We start from the raw sequence: 17,795 nt of genomic DNA, 5'->3' as shown, positions 1-17,795 counted from the left end.
CGGTTTAGTGGTTTTTCAGCCTATATATATATATATATATATATATATATATATATATATACATTCATATGACTCAATTATTTCATTGACAATGGGCTTTAATCGTTGACATAATATTCCGGACACTATTTTACAGGGATCAAACCTATGCCAATATAATTTGAGCAAGCAGTCCTATCTCCTGGTCTTGAAGGGGGACAGACAAAGAATTGTGTTAACTTGCTGATGCATAGACCTTATCAGCGCCTTGCCTTCAGTCTTAAGCAGCATGGCTGGCAAACGAACCTATGAGGTGTTATTATTCTAGCGACGGTTTATCGCTGTCTTTACCTCATTATGGCCGAACGGTAAAAATATTTCAAGAATTTTTACATATTTTCGTTCGTGATGTAGTTTTTTCATACTATACAGGTACCTCACATAAGATACATATGCAGTTTCTTATACCCATCCGAAAGGCACTATTTTTTTCAAAAATATGAATATGTAAGATCTTCATGAGATGCAAAATCACTTTCCTATTTTTCCTATATTCTCATTATTTGCTCTCATATTTCCTCTCTTGGTTGGAAAATGCACTCAACTTTGTTTTCGTTTTCTTTTGAATGGTCGTCTTATCGTCTCACCATCCCATTGACATTGTATCAACAAACCACAACACAACCACCATCGTCTCACATTGAGACTACGAGTATATCAACAAACCGCAATAACACACGCTTTACGCTAAACTACCACTGTCGCTACAATTGTTGTTACTTAACTGACAAACCGAACAACTACAGTGCTTTTGGTGTCGAAAAAACAAAGTGATTGGCTGTACGATATAGTTTGCATCTGCAATTCTTTAATTTCTTTAATATAAAGGCAACATCTAATATCTCAACCTAGTGCTGATAGACTCAACATGTATGTACAGTGAGTGTCGAAAGTATTCGGTTTTCAATTTCACCAATTAGAAGCCCATGCCCAATATCCAAAAAACCAAATACCTAAAAAAATGTTGGTCCTGTGGCAATTAAAAAGTGTATGTAACATGGATCCATGGCAACCCTATAAGCGAGAATAACAAAGAAAACGTTGTTAACCCTGTTTTCTATGTGTCAAAAATTATTATTTCTATATTTTCCTGACTTTTGCACATTATTTCACCTCAGTATTTTAGAAGCCCATGCCCAATATCCAAAAAACCAAATACCTAAAAAAATGTTGGTCCTGTGGCAATTAAAAAGTGTATGTAACATGGATCCATGGCAACCCTATAAGCGAGAATAACAAAGAAAACGTTGTTAACCCTGTTTTCTATGTGTCAAAAATTATTATTTCTATATTTTCCTGACTTTTGCACATTATTTCAACTATATTCGACTAAATATTCAAAAATAAGCAAAATTTCCTTTTATTTCTGCTGTTTTTATAATGAAATATGACCACTATTCATATATAGAAATAATAATTTTTGACACATAGAAAACAGGGTTAACAACGTTTTCTTTGTTATACTCGCTTATAGGGTTGCCATGGATCAATGTTACATACACTTTTTAGTTGCCACAGGACCAAAATTTTTTTAGGTATTTGGTTTTTTGGATATTGGGCATGGGCTTGTAAAATACGGAGGTGTTATTATTGGTGAAATTGAAAACCGAATATTTTCGACACTCACTGTACATATGGTTCATATTGTTCTGCTATGCTCACAAGACGATAACAACTACAGTGAAAATCATTAGAAGAAAGGGTAAATAGCAATAATACAAAATAAAAGCATTAATAAAAAGCAGCAAAATTTGTATCCGGTTTGGTTGGTGGTGTGTGGTGATTGTTAGTCAATAAAAACAAAACCACTTTCAAAAATTGCTTTTTTAATCTCTTAGAAGAAACCAGCATTTTATTGCTTTATGAAAGCCGTTCATGAAAAGCAGAAATTTGAACCTGGGCAAGACTTTATGAACACTATTTTTAAAATACAGTAATTATTTCTGGATGTACACTAGAGTGGGGCGATTTGAACACCATCACGGGCGCCTGGAGTTTCTGATTCTTGGGATTGTACTGAGCAAAAAAGTCAACTAGTCAAAAGTCTACGGTGAAAATCGAGCCCCCGGATTTTGACTTGAAGTTTTTTTCAGGGATTTTCGGATATTTTGGCATATAACAACCAAACCACTGATATTTTCGATCTAACACAAAAACAACAATTGTAGCCAAGACAATAATAAAGAACTCTCTAGTACATCGCAAAAGCATTGGAACGCTCCTTCAGGCAGTTATGGCCTCGAGAAGGTGCACATTTTTCGGAAAATATCGATAAATGACACTGTGCTACAAAATGGGACTCAAATTCAGTGGGTGGAAAATCCCTTTCGGAGATGAAAGCCCTTGGTGAGTGTACTAAGATCCCAAAAGGAAATTTTCAACATAGGTCAAGTTTCCGAGATATCGCGTGATTAATGGTTTAATTTTGGCCCCTTAATTTGCGAGAAAATAGCTTTATATCTCTGTTAAGCGTTATTGTAGCTTCATTTTGAGATTACATGTCTTCAGTCAAATCGAATGGTGAATCTTTTTGTAGAATATTTCATACCTCTAACTCAATTCCTTCCATGTCCTTTTCGTCCTTTATTTTTTGAACCTTAGTAAAAGTACCGCAAGATGAGATTTTACAGCATCCAAATATTCTACAAAAATGTTGTTCAGAAGATTTTAGGTACGGTTCTCATTGATGACCAATCGATATTTCCCCGTTTTCATGGTCCTTTTTGACATTTACCCGTATTTTGTTGAGAAAACTATGTTTTGTTTTTATGTATATTCGTTATTGGTCTGTGGTGCATCTGAAATACTTACCATAGATAGCTCTTGTAATGACGAACACGTTAATAACAAATTTTATTGAAGGATACTTCGATATCTAAATTTTTGAACCGGATATTCTGATATCAAAACCGATTTTGGAACCGGTTTTAAGTAACCGATTAATCGTATATGTATATCATTGGAAAGCTAATAAAATGGTCAATCAAATGACAGCAAGTAGCTGATTACATGATTACAACTTTGTTGGTTCCGAAGCTAGAACAACAAAAAAAAACCGCTTTCTTAAACCGATTTTGATGTAAAATATCTCTGGGTTGAAAAATTCTTTTTGGCGATGAAAGTCGATTAAGATATTTAATAAATCTGGAAAGACAGTTATGCCATAGGTCGAACTTCTGAGTTATTGTGAGATGAATTTGTGTTATGTTGTTTTGTTATCATGCACTTAAAGTTCATCAAGAATGAATTAATTTCGCCATAACTCAGAAGTTTGAACCACGTCAACCCAGTGATATTTTACATCAAAATCGGTTTAAGAAAGCGGTTTTTTGTTCTAACATTGGAACCAAGAAAGTTGTAATCAGCTACTTACTGTCATTTGATTGATCATTTTATTAGCTTTCCAATGATATACATATACGATTAATCGGTTACTTAAAACGGGTTCTAAAATCGGTTTTGATATCAGAATATCCTGTTCAAAAGTTTAGATAACCGGATCTATCCTTCAATAAAATTTGTTATTAACGTGTTCGTCATTACAAGAGCTATCTATGGTAAGTATTTCAGATGCACCACAGACCAATAACGAATATACATAAAAACAAAACATAGTTTTCTCAACAAAATACGGGTAAATGTCAAAAAGGACCATGAAAACGGGGAAATATCGATTGGTCATCAATGAGAACCGTACCTAAAATCTTCTGAACAACATTTTTGTAGAATATTTGGATGCTGTAAAATCTCATCTTGCGGTACTTTTACTACGGTTCAAAAAATAAAGGACGAAAAGGACATGGAAGGAATTGAGTTAGAGGGATGAAATATTCTACAAAAAGATTCACCATTCGATTTGACTGAAGACATGTAATCTCAAAATGAAGCTACAATAACGCTTAACAGAGATATAAAGCTATTTTCTCGCAAATTAAGGGGCCAAAATTAAACCATTAATCACGCGATATCTCGGAAACTTGACCTATGTTGAAAATTTCCTTTTGGGTTCTTAGTACACTCACCAAGGGCTTTCATCTCCGAATGGGATTTTCCACCCACTGAATTTGAGTCCCATTTTGTAGCACAGTGTCATTTATCGATATTTTCCGAAAAATGTGCACCTTCTCGAGGCCATAACTGCCTGAAGGAGCGTTCCAATGCTTTTGCGATGTACTAGAGAGTTCTTTATTATTGTCTTGGCTACAATTGTTGTCTTTGTGTTAGATCGAAAATATCAGTGGTTTGGTTGTTATATGCCAAAATATCCGAAAATCCCTGAAAATCCGGGGGCTCGATTTTCACCGTAGACATATGGTCTAGTTGACTTTTTTGCTCAGTACAATCCCAAGAATCAGAAACTCCAGGCGCCTTTTTTCCTTCCATACAAATCGCCCCGGCCTAATATACACTCAATCCAATTGTCTGGGATTGAACCTGTGATATTTTCGTCGTCTTCGCTTGCATTGGGTTTTGCATAACCTGAACACACTCTCTATAACTGCTACCAGATCAGTTTCATTCTAATTCCTGTATATCTTGATTTTTTTCACTTTAAAATACTTTTCTCTCCTTCCTTTTCTCCCGATATCTTTCCTATGCTTTACTTGTTGCTACCGATGGCATAGTTGCAATCATTATATACCGAAGTCCTCTCTTCGATAGGAGCACAACACTCCTTTTCATACAATGGGGGTTCCTTGGCGGGCAATACTTACGGTCCACTCTTTCGACAACCTATCACACAAAATTACACAAGGGGCAGTTTAGGGATATGTCTCTGATCGTTTTGATTTTATCGCGACCCATATTGCAACGATACAATTTTTCGGGGGTAAGTACATACTTCCAGAGATATAATCCCAATAGTTCTAAGAAAAGCCCAACTGGAATGACTGATTAACACGACTACTTTTGAATTGAGTGTCCGATTTTGACAAAACTTTGCACATCGTACAATTTTTTCCAAATGTACATCAAGTTGGCAAAAGGTCTATATCGGACAACATGTTCGGGTACCTCCCTCACAAAAGTTTTACATTTTCCCTTAAGTGCAGTTTAAGGGCTGTGGTCTTGTTTTTCGTGGGAAAGTCTACGTTTACTGGCATAATGGTCTAAAAGCATTAAAAAAATTCTATGGTGATTGTTGATCGCGATAAGGAGAGCCTCACACTTATCCAACTTTTCTACATATACTACATCGGACAACAATTTCTCGCACGTCCTTCACATAAGTTTACATTTTTCGATAGATTAAGTCTGGAGTATTCCCCCATTGGCTTAACTTCATCATTACCTTTGAGAGTAATGCTACCAATATCATGATTTCATCCCGGCGAAGGGAATTATCAATTGGGTTTTCAGGTTTTGAAATGATGATTTTTCTTGTGAAAACCTGAACTCTTTAAGCATCGAGTATTCTCATGTTAATGAGAATGATGCTCAATTTTCGGCTTTCCCAAAAAACTCCAGAACAAAATATTTGCAAGATATATAGTATGGGGTTGTGTATCAAGCAGAGGTGTTGGTAACATCCAGATTTTGGAAGAAACAATGACAAAGGCGGTTTATTTGGATGTTTTTAGCATGATTTTACCAACAGCTTCAAGAAATTTAGGTTTGTTGATCCTGAAAATTCAAAAAAAAAAAAATGCAATATAAATACTACCAAGACAACTACCGTATACATAAACCTTTTTTATTAAAATTTGGTTGTTATCAACACCCCAGCCGAAAGTCCAGATATTAATCCCATCAACAATTTATGGGTCCACCTGACAAAAAAGTCGGGAAAAGGCCGCCCACTAATGGGACCGACTTAATCAAATACATTAAAGAAGAATGGAAAAAAAATTCCATTGGGATATGTCTTTCCGAAATTAATTTATTCAATTCCTAGACGTTTAGAGGCTGCAATTTATGGCCGAGGGCATACGAAATATTAGGACCAACTTTTGCAGAAATACCTGAAAGATTGAAGAAGTTGTGAATTTTATACTCTACTCCACAATGTGGAAAGGGTGTTATAAGTTTGTTTTGCTAAAAATTCATGTAACACAGCGAAATATTCGTGGTATACCATTTTTCATATCTCGACGAGATAAAGCGATACAGCGATGTGTGTCCATCCGTCCGTCTGTCCACTAAAAATTGCAATCAAACTCCAGGCCGCAATTATGGACCGATCGTCACGAAATTTGGTATGAAGGTTGGTTTCACATCACAATAGATCGCAATTTTAACTCGTGATGATCGTGAAATATTTAGCAGGTGAAATGGACCAAAAACAAAATTTGTACCCGATTTTTAGCTGCTCTGTAGGTCGCAATAAAAGCCCAATCCAAACGGGAAATTTTAAATTAGGTTTGAGTTCACGACAAAGAGGAAGCTTGCAATCTTAGAAGATGATCAGATAATAGTTAGCAAGTTAAATGGACCAAAACTTTTGTGTGAAATTTGTAAAAATTGTTAATGTACTGTAATATGAAATTTGAATTTAACAATAAACTTGTCTGTACAGTACTACACACCCTTGTGTATTAGCGTACGAACATCGATAACTTACTACTAGTTACTTTGACAGTTTGATGTGCTCTCTTCTGTTTCATTATTGTACTTCAAGAGAGGCAAGGGGTTTGCTTGTTGTAATTGATATTCAAGATCATTCTTTTACATCGAACTATCAAGCCATACAGAACACCAATAAGTTTGCAAAGTCTTAAAGTTCAGCAGTTCATCCACGTTTATAAAAATTCCTTAAAATTTATAAGTTTCTATCAAAGAATACCCGCTAAAAAACCCAAAACCCTAATTTATTTCGCTAAATAATAATATATTCCGAGGTAATTATAATTATTATAAATTATCTGTGAAAAGTGCGTAAAATTAATTTTACCATATCAGCCATTGTTAAAATTTGGCCACGCGGTCCTCGTGATTCAGATATATTCTCTCCCACATACAAGCTGATAATTGATTTTGAGCAAACTACTAAAATCGCAACCAAAATTTAAAAAGGTAAAATCGCCCTCAGTTTTCAATCTAGAAATTGTTTCTACAGAAAGTGTTAATTTCTTACAGAGCATACCTAACCTCTTGGCAGTGATTTTGGGGCTCCAACGGAGCCGTCATACCACGCACACTGCATCCACATCCATTCTTCTAATGTGTGTTAACATATTTACATCAGAAATCATCAACAATAACCCTTGACTGCAACTTCGTTGTCATTGCGTCAGTACTTTGACAGAAAGGGGCAAGAAAACCATTCATTAATATCGCCCTAGTGAACAAAATCAGACGTAACTCTACCAACCCCAAAAATTACTGAGAAGTCATTCCGTAGACACCAACACTACGTCCTACCAACCTCTTAATTTGCACTCTTGGAAGACGTGAACAAAAATCAGCACCAGTGGTTCAGACACCTCGGAAGCAGATCTTAGAAAGTCTTAAAGTTCACCAAAGGCTGATACAATTAGTAACCCTCTTCCAAGCCATGATGAAGTAAATGAGGGAAATCATAGATGAACCGTATGACCACTTTTTACTCAAAACCTGTCAGTCTGCAACTGTTCCTAATTAATGGTCATAAACTGGAGTCAGGTTTCGTCCAAGGTTACCTTATGGATTTACATTAATATAGTAATAGTACCTAATATTAATCTACCAGCAAAATCATCATAATAATTATTCGCTATCAGTAAGACGTCCAATTATAGATTTTATTTTTCTCGCCAATTATATTATCAATATTCGTCGTTGAAGTCTCCGAGCTAATGGAGTCACCCATATTCTAAGTGATAACTAATCAAACATTTTGTTACAACAAACAGCGATTTTGCATATTTTGACAAAGCTCGTACATATAAGCAAAGCAAATCTAATTGAATTGATCTTTACACCCGCATAGCAACAAGAAAACAACGATGGAAGAGGCCTCATCCAGCCGTGCACTTGTTTGGTGAGTTGAATATAAGTATGTATGTATGTTCTTGAATCTTACAATTTGCTTTGCTTTATTACTGTCGCGATCGTCAGTTTGTTTTAAAAGAAATCATAACATTGTCAAATCGCCATCGATGACGTCACACATAGTATTGTGTGCATTGATAGATTTACCTGCCGTGTAATCGTCACAGAAATTTGTTGGCGTATGTAAATTTGTTTTTTTTTTTTTTGTTCCTTCCTTCCCTCAAATCTCTTTTGTGCTAAGACCGATTGAATGATCATTACTTAAAAAAAAAAAAAAAACTTTTTATCTTTTTTAGTTACTTCCTCATTATGAGTACAATAGTAAAAACTAGATTTAGCCGTACATTTAAAAGAATGCTAGAGTTGTGCCAAAGGAACTATATGGAACTATCTCGTTCACTTCGCAGTTCCAATGGCCCACCTTTTTTCTTTGAACAAACTGCGTATACTTACTATCACACGTTATATTTAATGATGTTACTCATACGCTTTGGAACTAGTACCAGGAACTAGGAACTAGATGACCCAACTCTAAAGAATGCATTTATGAAAAGACATCTTTTGAATTCTCAGATTAGTTTATGAAGTTAAAAGAATTATTATTTTGTAATAAATATACAACTCAATATGAGTAGATAAATCTTTATTCTTTTTCTTACATGGTGTAATCAAATAGTGACTTAGTGGTGCATTAGGGATTTTAACCAAAAATATGGTGCCTGGTTGAAATCATAGGTAGGGTGGGAACATAGCACCTGATTTCCTAAAATCTGGAAGTCCAAAATTGTATTTGATTGATTGTAGTTTTCCGAATCACTTGCAGAACGTTGACCAGTGTGGGGAATTTTGTCATCTATTTCATCGAGGTCAGTGTATATTATTTATTTTTCGAATCAGTATGTCTTAGGGAGTCTATAAATTTATTTCGTGTGTGGACTATATTTGATGGAGTTGAGCGAGCAAGAACCTCCCCAAACCGGCTGATAGCTAGCTCAGTAAATGGCTCCCGTCCGCTCCTCAACACCAGTAAGCGATTGAAGTCTAATTTTTGAAAATTTTGAATTGGTCCATTACAGTACATCCTGTATCTTTATTCTTTGAAGACCCATTTCGGTCCACTAAGTGATGTTTGGAAGAGGAACAGTTTTCCGAACTTTACGGTATGTATACAATTTTTGTTTTCCAGGGCTTTGAGAGTGACACACTTAATCCAGAATCGTTTTCAGTTAGAAAAGCCAAATTTCTGAGACTATTTTGGGGTATATCGTTTGTCATTTTTCTTTCAATTCGTGGGATCACGACTATTGGTCTGCCAGGTGACGCTTTCAGTTTGAGCCTTCCTTGTCTCTCTGCGCGGTATATGATGTTGTACATCGTTCTTAACTTAAGAGAGGTGATTTCAACGATTCTCAGAAGGACTTGCCATTTTTATACCCTACACCACACTGTGGTAAGGGGTATTATATCTTTGTGCATTTGTATGTAACATGCATAAGAAAACAAAATATATCCATAGTTCCTTTTGGGGATATACATATAATCAATTTCTGAGTCGATTTATGCATGTCCGTCCGTCCGTCTGTCCGCATTTATTGTCCGATCCAGTTGAAAATTGGGGAATATCATTTTTAGCCATAAGAGGAACTCTATTGCTTTTGGTGAAAATCGGTTCAGATTTGGATATAGCTCCCATATATATCTTCGGCCGATTTCAAGTATTTGCTGCACAAAACACGCTATATAAGTCCGATTTGGAATGTGTGACCGAATTCGGTCTAGAAATAAATGAGCCAAATTATATCAAAATCGGTTCTTATTTCGATATAGTTTCCATTTATATTTTCGCCCGATTTTACGTATTTGCTGCACAAAACAAGCTATATATAACCGATTTCTATGAAATTTGGAATGTGTCACTGAATTCGGTCAAGGAATAAATATGCCAAATTATATCGAAATCGGTTTAGATTTGGATATAGCTGCCATATATATTTTTGGCCGATTTGAGGTATTTGATGAACCAAACACCCTATATCTGGAATGTGTGACGGGATTTGGTCCAGAAATAAATGTGCCATATTATTTTGGAATCGGTTGAGATTTCGACATAGCTCCCAATATATATTTTACATATTCACAGTGGTGTAGGGTATCATATAGTCGTCCCCGACCGACTTTAATCATTTCCTTACTGGTTATAATTGGATTAGCCGTCAAGAGATTACATCGCCATTAAAATCCTTAATTGCAAAACATTGAGGGGAATTGCACAATTTTATTGTACGTTTATTCACCTTGTAATTATTTCGTTGACACCAACAAAGGATATCTGTACATTTTGACTGTTGTTTTCGTTATTTCCTACCGATTTCTGCATTTATTGCCTTGATATTGTCATAAACAGTAAATCAACTCATACATATCGATGCCTTACTACCTCAACCTCGTATCTTAAAATATAAAACTTTTCAGGAGAGACAAAAAACGATCTATCTTTTGACACAACCGTTTTTGGGTAAATGTGTAAGAGGCAATTATTAGGGAATTAGGTACATCTATGCATATTAATAGGAATAATATACTAACCTTTTTTAGTTTAAGTATGAGATGCATTTATTGAGATACGAGTTTGAGAGAGTAAATCAAATCTAATCTTTGGGGGCCCATAACAGCTAAAGTGCATGTGATAGCGACAAACGCCGAGACCAGTATTTCCTTTTTTTGGTCTTCTATAACGCTGCAGTGTCAGAATACGGCTATTTTATTCCTGGTACCTCAACCACACACACAATCATTGATGTAGATAATAAATGTCATCATTCCACTTTTATCGACAACTTACCACGATAAAGACTGCCTGCTTTTATGGTAACTATTGCATAGGCATTGGGAGCCACTGTGATGTAGTGGTAAGCACGTCCACCTTTCACTCAGATGGTCTGCGGTTCAATCCCTGACCAGAACGTCAAAGTTGTCGGCTTAAATTTCCTCAGTATTTCATGTATATATTTCCATGAAAAACTTTACTAAAAAGTGGTGTCGTAAGGTACGCAGGTCGGCGATAAAAAGCAGGTCCAATATTAATTGGTTTGCACTTCGGGGGTATTGTGGAAACATATGTATGTATTCCACTTTTATCCGTCCACTCAATGTCAAATAGTACTTATTTTAGTTTATATTTGTACACATTTCCAAATTACCTCCTTTCAGCAAATCACCTCCTTACAAACAAAATATCTCAACAGAATTTCTCATTAGCATAACAATTTCGAAGATTTTAGCTTTATTTGTTCGCATAATACCAAATGGTACACTTAAGTACTTGTAGTAAACTTATTGTTCTAAATTCCAAAACCCTTGAATACAACTACATTGCACTCCGTCCGTGTCCCAATTTTCGCTCAGAATTCTAGCTTTACTCCTAATACTAAAGGTACAATTTTTTGCGCATTTTGTACTTTTCTCTTACAAACACACCTACACTTCAATAGGAACCGCCACTCACAAATTCTATATTTAGATTCTATATTTAGCCTTTAAGCCTCGACATTGATTACCAGTAAGTCACATAATTGGTACAAATTTTAGTACATAGTACAGACAACCTACGCCCCAAGACTAACCCACACCCAAATTTTCAAGATCCTAGCACCGCCGTTTTGCCTGGAATTGATTTTCAGTCACACATCATTGCTCAGGTATTAAGATACGAGTTTGGGGCAGTTATGAAAATAGGAGTGAATGAGATACGAGAATATATTTTATTAATATTTAGAGAACCGCGACAACATATTGAGATAATAAGTGGTTGCAGTAATAAAATACAAAAATAGCAATTGTATGATATAAAAAAAGTCAAAATCGCATTTTTTAAGATACGAGGTTGAGGAAGTATTGCATCGATATGTACAAAAACTCCAACATTCTTATAGTATTTCCTAAATGTAAGTATGTATCTCGATCATTAAAACAAGACTGCTGATTCAAGCCAACTACACAAAACCGCCATACCCGGGCAGTAGTGTAGAATATAAAAATCGACTGAATCTTAAGTTCATAACATTTAAAATTCTGTTCATAAAACGAAATCAATAAAAGAATTATTGAGTAACTTTAATTTGAAGAATATTAACTCACAGAAGCTGCTGGAAGATACTTAATTTTTAATTGAATATTTTTGTTTTCACATTTAAAGTGCATTTTAACAACTTATTGATGGAAAATGGAATGGAATGCCAAACATCACATCCAAAGGCAATGAAATCTGTCAACAACAACCATTTGGAGTCCATTAGCAACATGTGTGCGCTAGATGATCGCTTGCGTTTTGTTAGCACACGTCGTCTCATCACCTCTAATGCCCCTGTTTGGTGGCACACTCTCACACCCACCCCCAACCAATGACCGACCAATGTAATTGGATGGCAGTGGCGGATTTACCATCGGATCGTGTTAACAAGATCCATTAATGGAATAGCTGAGGATTATTGTTTGACATAATATGTCACTCAGTGTGTAGACGATGGAATTTACAAGATTGTTGGCATCTTCCTCATCACTAATTTATTTCCGCCTTTCGTAAATTTTGTGGTGTGGGTAATCTATTTATCTGATACAAATCAATGGGTTATTTGTTTGAGGCACATGCCAAGTTCAAAGTTCAATGTTGTTCTATTTATTTTCTAATTACACTGTACCACAAATTTGAACTCAAGGTCTGTGCGGTGGAAAATTCCTTTTGGAGATAAAAGCCCTTAGTGAGTATATTAAGAACCCAAAAGGAAATTTTCCCCATAAATCAAGTTTCTGAGATATCGCGCGATGAATTTTTTGAATTTTTGCCTATGATGCTTGAGAAAATAGCTTTATATTTCTGTTTACCGTTATTGTAGCTTCGTTTTGAGATTACATGTCTGCAGTGAAATCGAATGGCGAATTTTTTTGTAGAACATTTTATTCTTCTACTTCAATTCCTTTCATGTCCTTTTCGTCCTTTCTTTCTTGAACCGTAGTAAAAGTACCACAAGATGAGATTTTACAGCATCCAAATATTCCACAAAAATGTTGCTCAGAGAATTTTAGGTACGGTTCTCATTGACAACTAATCGATATTGTCACGTTTTCATTGTCTGTTTTGACATTTATCCGGTTTTTGTTCAGAAAAAACCTATGTTTTGTTTTCCTGTATATTCCTTATTTGTTATGTATTGGTACGTAGCCATACCCATTGTTTATCGCTTATATTAACATCTGGGATGTATCTGAAATATTTACCATATATAGCTCCCGATATGCTGAACACGTTAATGAAAAATTTTCTTGGAAGATAGATCCGGTTATATAATATTTTGAACCGGATATAGCGATATAAAACCCGGATTTTGTACCGATTTTAAGTAACCGATTAAGCTTATATGTATACCATTAGAAAGCTAATAAAATTGCCAATCAGGGAAAATAAATTTTTTGACAGCATCTTACCTGAGTTTTGTGCTAAAACAAAAAACCCGTATTCTTGAACCATTTTTAAGGAAAAATATCACTACGCGTAAATATGAAGATAAAAGCTTGGTGGGTGAAATATTCTTTTTGCCGATGAAAGTCGATGATGTTAATATTATGAACCCGGAAGGACAGTTATGCCATGGGTCAAACTTTTGAGTTATAGCGAAATGGAATTTATGTTACGGGTTTATTGTCGTGCTCTTAAAGTTCAACAAGAATGTATGCCCACCAAGCTTTTATCTTCATATTTACGCGTAGTGATATTTTTCCTTAAAAATGGTTCAAGAATACGGGTTTTTTTGTTTTAGCACCGAACTCAGGTAAGATGCTGTAAAAAAATTTATTTTCCCTGATTGGCAATTTTATTAGCTTTCTAATGGTATACATATAAGCTTAATCGGTTACTTAAAATCGGTACAAAATCCGGGTTTTATATCGCTATATCCGGTTCAAAATATTATATAACCGGATCTATCTTCCAAGAAAATTTTTCATTAACGTGTTCAGCATATCGGGAGCTATATATGGTAAATATTTCAGATACATCCCAGATGTTAATATAAGCGATAAACAATGGGTATGGCTACCTACCAATACATAACAAATAACGAATATACAGGAAAACAAAACATAGGTTTTTCTGAACAAAAACCGGATAAATGTCAAAACAGACAATGAAAACGTGACAATATAGATTAGTTGTCAATGAGAACCGTACCTAAAATTCTCTGAGCAACATTTTTGTGGAATATTTGGATGATGTAAAATCTCATCTTGTGGTACTTTTACTACGGTTCAAGAAAGAAAGGACGAAAAGGACATGAAAGGAATTGAGGTAGAAGAATAAAATGTTCTACAAAAAGATTCGCCTTTCGATTTCACTGAAGATATGTAATCTCAAAACGAAGCTACAATAACGGTAAACAGAAATATAAAGCTATTTTCTCAAGCATCATAGGTAAAAATTCAAAAAATTCATCGCGCGATATCTCAGAAACTTGACCTATGGGGAAAATTTCCTTTTGGGTTCTTAATATACTCACTAAGGGCTTTCATCTCCAAAAGGAATTTTCCACCGCACAGAAACCTTGTTGCACAGTGTTATAAGTGGAAATATTTAAACATATGTTTATGATGTTATATCATGTTTGTTATATCTTGTATGATGTACCAGAAAATATATACCCTTCTTTATTCGTTTCACAAATTTATACAGCCTCAGGGCGTTTAAGTTTAATAATGCAAAAACGTTAACAATGTACAGTGCATCTCGGTGCATCCCGAGATGAAGGCTGTAGAATCCAGTCTTATAGTCAACAAAAATATGCAAAGTGGAATTTTCTGGAGAATTTCTGGTTATTGTAGTTTTTTTCAGGGGCCTAATTACGACATTCGATTCGATCGAGAATTTGCTCGTGAATGAAGAAATCGAACTATGAAAACCTATGTGTTCTCCAAAGAACATTAAGAAGGTAGATGGAAAAAATTGGTTTATTTTAAAGCAAAAACTAAAAAACAAAATTATTAACGAAAAAATTTAAATATTTGTTGAAATCGTTGAATAATACTTTGGGTATAATTTCGGAATGAAGTTGTGCTAGAAAACTGTACAAAATATTTATTTTTGTAAAACTTTTTGACTTTGTTGTAACAAATTGCTAATGCATATACCTTTTTAAATGTACAGTTGGTGGCGTGAATAGGTTTTCGTAGTTTGATTTTTTCATTCTCGAGCAAATACTCGATCGAATCGAATGTCGTAATTAGGTCCCAGGTCTAAAACCGAATTCATATGACCCAATTATTTCATTGTCCATAACATTTGGCCTATCTCACAGAACGCTCCGATTGATTTAAATAGGCAAAGCTCATTGTCGGCAAAATTGTCAAGAACGCTGCAACTGGCACAGTGCACGATAATTACGAGAGAGCCGTAATGTCTCAAAACCTCCATATATTTCCAAGAGAGAACATTCCCGGACAGATGAATTTATTTAAAACTCCCTTCGACAATTTATTTGTTTTTTTTTGTTTTTGTTGTTTTTTCCATTCATTTGTAGGTGGATAACCACTGTCGCAGATTAGAGTCATTGATGACACCCTGGAAAATGGCATGTTGTCAAAGCACGTAAATCAAGGAACACCAAGAAAGGGATGAACTCTTCACTACTTTGGCTCCTTCTTCAAACTTGGCCACAAGGGCATTAGGGGTTATCCCTAGTTGTGCAGACCAAAAAACTCATTTTTCGTGAATTTTTTCAAAGAACCTACCAATATTTATAAGAATTTCTTTATTTCATCTGAAAGAGCACATCTTATACTACTTTTGCGATTGTTATTGTTGAAAAATATTGCATAGTTTTGTGGTAAATGGCCACCTGCGAAACCCTTTCTTTGTAAAAGCGTTTTGGGGTGCCAACGATAGCACGAAATCGAATAGGCAAATCATCGTATATTTCTGTGGTTGTCTTAAGAACTGAATAATCTTGTCTTTAAGCGGAACAGAATATTAAATAAAACGATTTAAAAAAATGGTTTGATTTCAAAGAAAACAATTGACCGTGCATTGTCCAAAAATCGGCCAAATAAAAAAATCTGTCTAGCTTAAAGATAAGATTTTTATGTATTTAATAAGCTCATTTGTTTTCGAGCAATCGTTGGCACCGACTTCAACAATTTTTTGTAGTAATACTTTTCTCTGGTTTGTTGCCGTCCGTACTGAGGGACATCATGAAAGAAATCCAGAAATCAGTGGATACTTTGGTCACACGAAGTGGCCCAGAGGTGAATCAAGGGAAACCTGAGATGGTGCTATTCGCTACAAAAACCAAATATGCAATTTCCAACTTACCACAAGTACGAGGACAAGAAACACCCCTATCAGATCACGTCAAATACATAGGCGTTATTCTAGACTCAAACTGTCATGCACACGTAACTTGGAACATCATGCTCATAAAGCAACCGTGGCAACCTAAACATGTCGCAAAATTTTTGGGAGGCGTTGGGGCCTTAAACCTAAAATGATTTTATGGACGTACATTTTTAGACCAATACTTACTAGAAAAATTTTTGGCCTTGGCGGCATTTGATATTTTTGGGAAAGTTTGATAGTTTTTAGCCTAAGCATACTCAAGACAGTATGACATACGACCACGTGTTGTGTTGTTTACAGTGATTTGAAAAAATCAATTTGCAAAAAAAAAAGAGAATTTACTTGTGAACATTTTTCACAATTTTCGAAGTGGATAATCACAACAAGAGTGCTTCGATCAAATTAAATCTTGGTATGTCGATAAAGGACCATTCTATAGCACTATGAAAAACTGGTTAATTGAATTCAATCGGGGCCCATACTCTTGAAAATACGAAGGTCGTGTGGTCGTCCAGAAACGGCCGTTAAGCCAGAAAAAAATAAGCGGTGATTGAACGGATAATGTAGGATCGCCATGTTATATACCATGAAATAGAGGCATCCTTGGACCTTTCTTCCTCAAACTTTGATATTGCGGGAAGACCAGGCCGCAAAAATGGGGTTTTCTCGTTAGATCCAGCCCCTCGAAGGCGAAACCAATGTTGTTCATGGAACAAGCACTTCGAAGCAAATGGTCACCTGTTTCTTCGGAAAAACTGCTATTTGGCTTATATACGGCTTGAAGAACATAGGACGGTTAATTCTGAGTGGCACTCTACAATTTATTTGCCTGAAGTCTCCGGAGAAATTCGAAAAACAAACAAGAAGACGAATAATTGTGCAGCATGACAATGTGAGCTCTCACACATCGAATCAAACCAGTGAATTTATCATGCTTTTAGGACATGAAGTGGAACTCGAATGACCGAAACATAAGAACAAATCGACAGCGTTATTCCTTTAGAAAAATACTAATATTAATATGTTCAATTTGTGGATTTGTTATTCTATAGAGTAAACGACTACAAGCTTTACAAGTGGTACCATATGGTACCACCGCAGTGATTGGGCTAATAGAAATGCAATGCAATAGAAGTGCAATGACGGTCTAATGCACAACATCTATCCTTTTAAAATTGTCAGTAAAAACCTATTGACAACCTATTTCACACTGATTTAAAGCACTGCTTGTATTCTTTGATAAGCGGGTTACACTTTGTGAATACATCTCAGGTGGAGATATTTGGCATTCAAATAAAAATTGCAAAATATTCAAATTATTATTATAAAGCTCCGACGGTCTTCTTTCATTAACCGGGGGTTTCCTTAGAACTCATCTAACAAAAACAGAGATATCCGTATTGGG

This window comes from Musca autumnalis, unplaced genomic scaffold, assembly GCF_047663935.1.
Source record: "Musca autumnalis isolate F117 unplaced genomic scaffold, ASM4766393v1 scaffold_2, whole genome shotgun sequence".
Taxonomy (NCBI): Eukaryota; Metazoa; Arthropoda; class Insecta; order Diptera; family Muscidae; genus Musca; species Musca autumnalis.
This window is presented reverse-complemented; position numbering follows the sequence as displayed.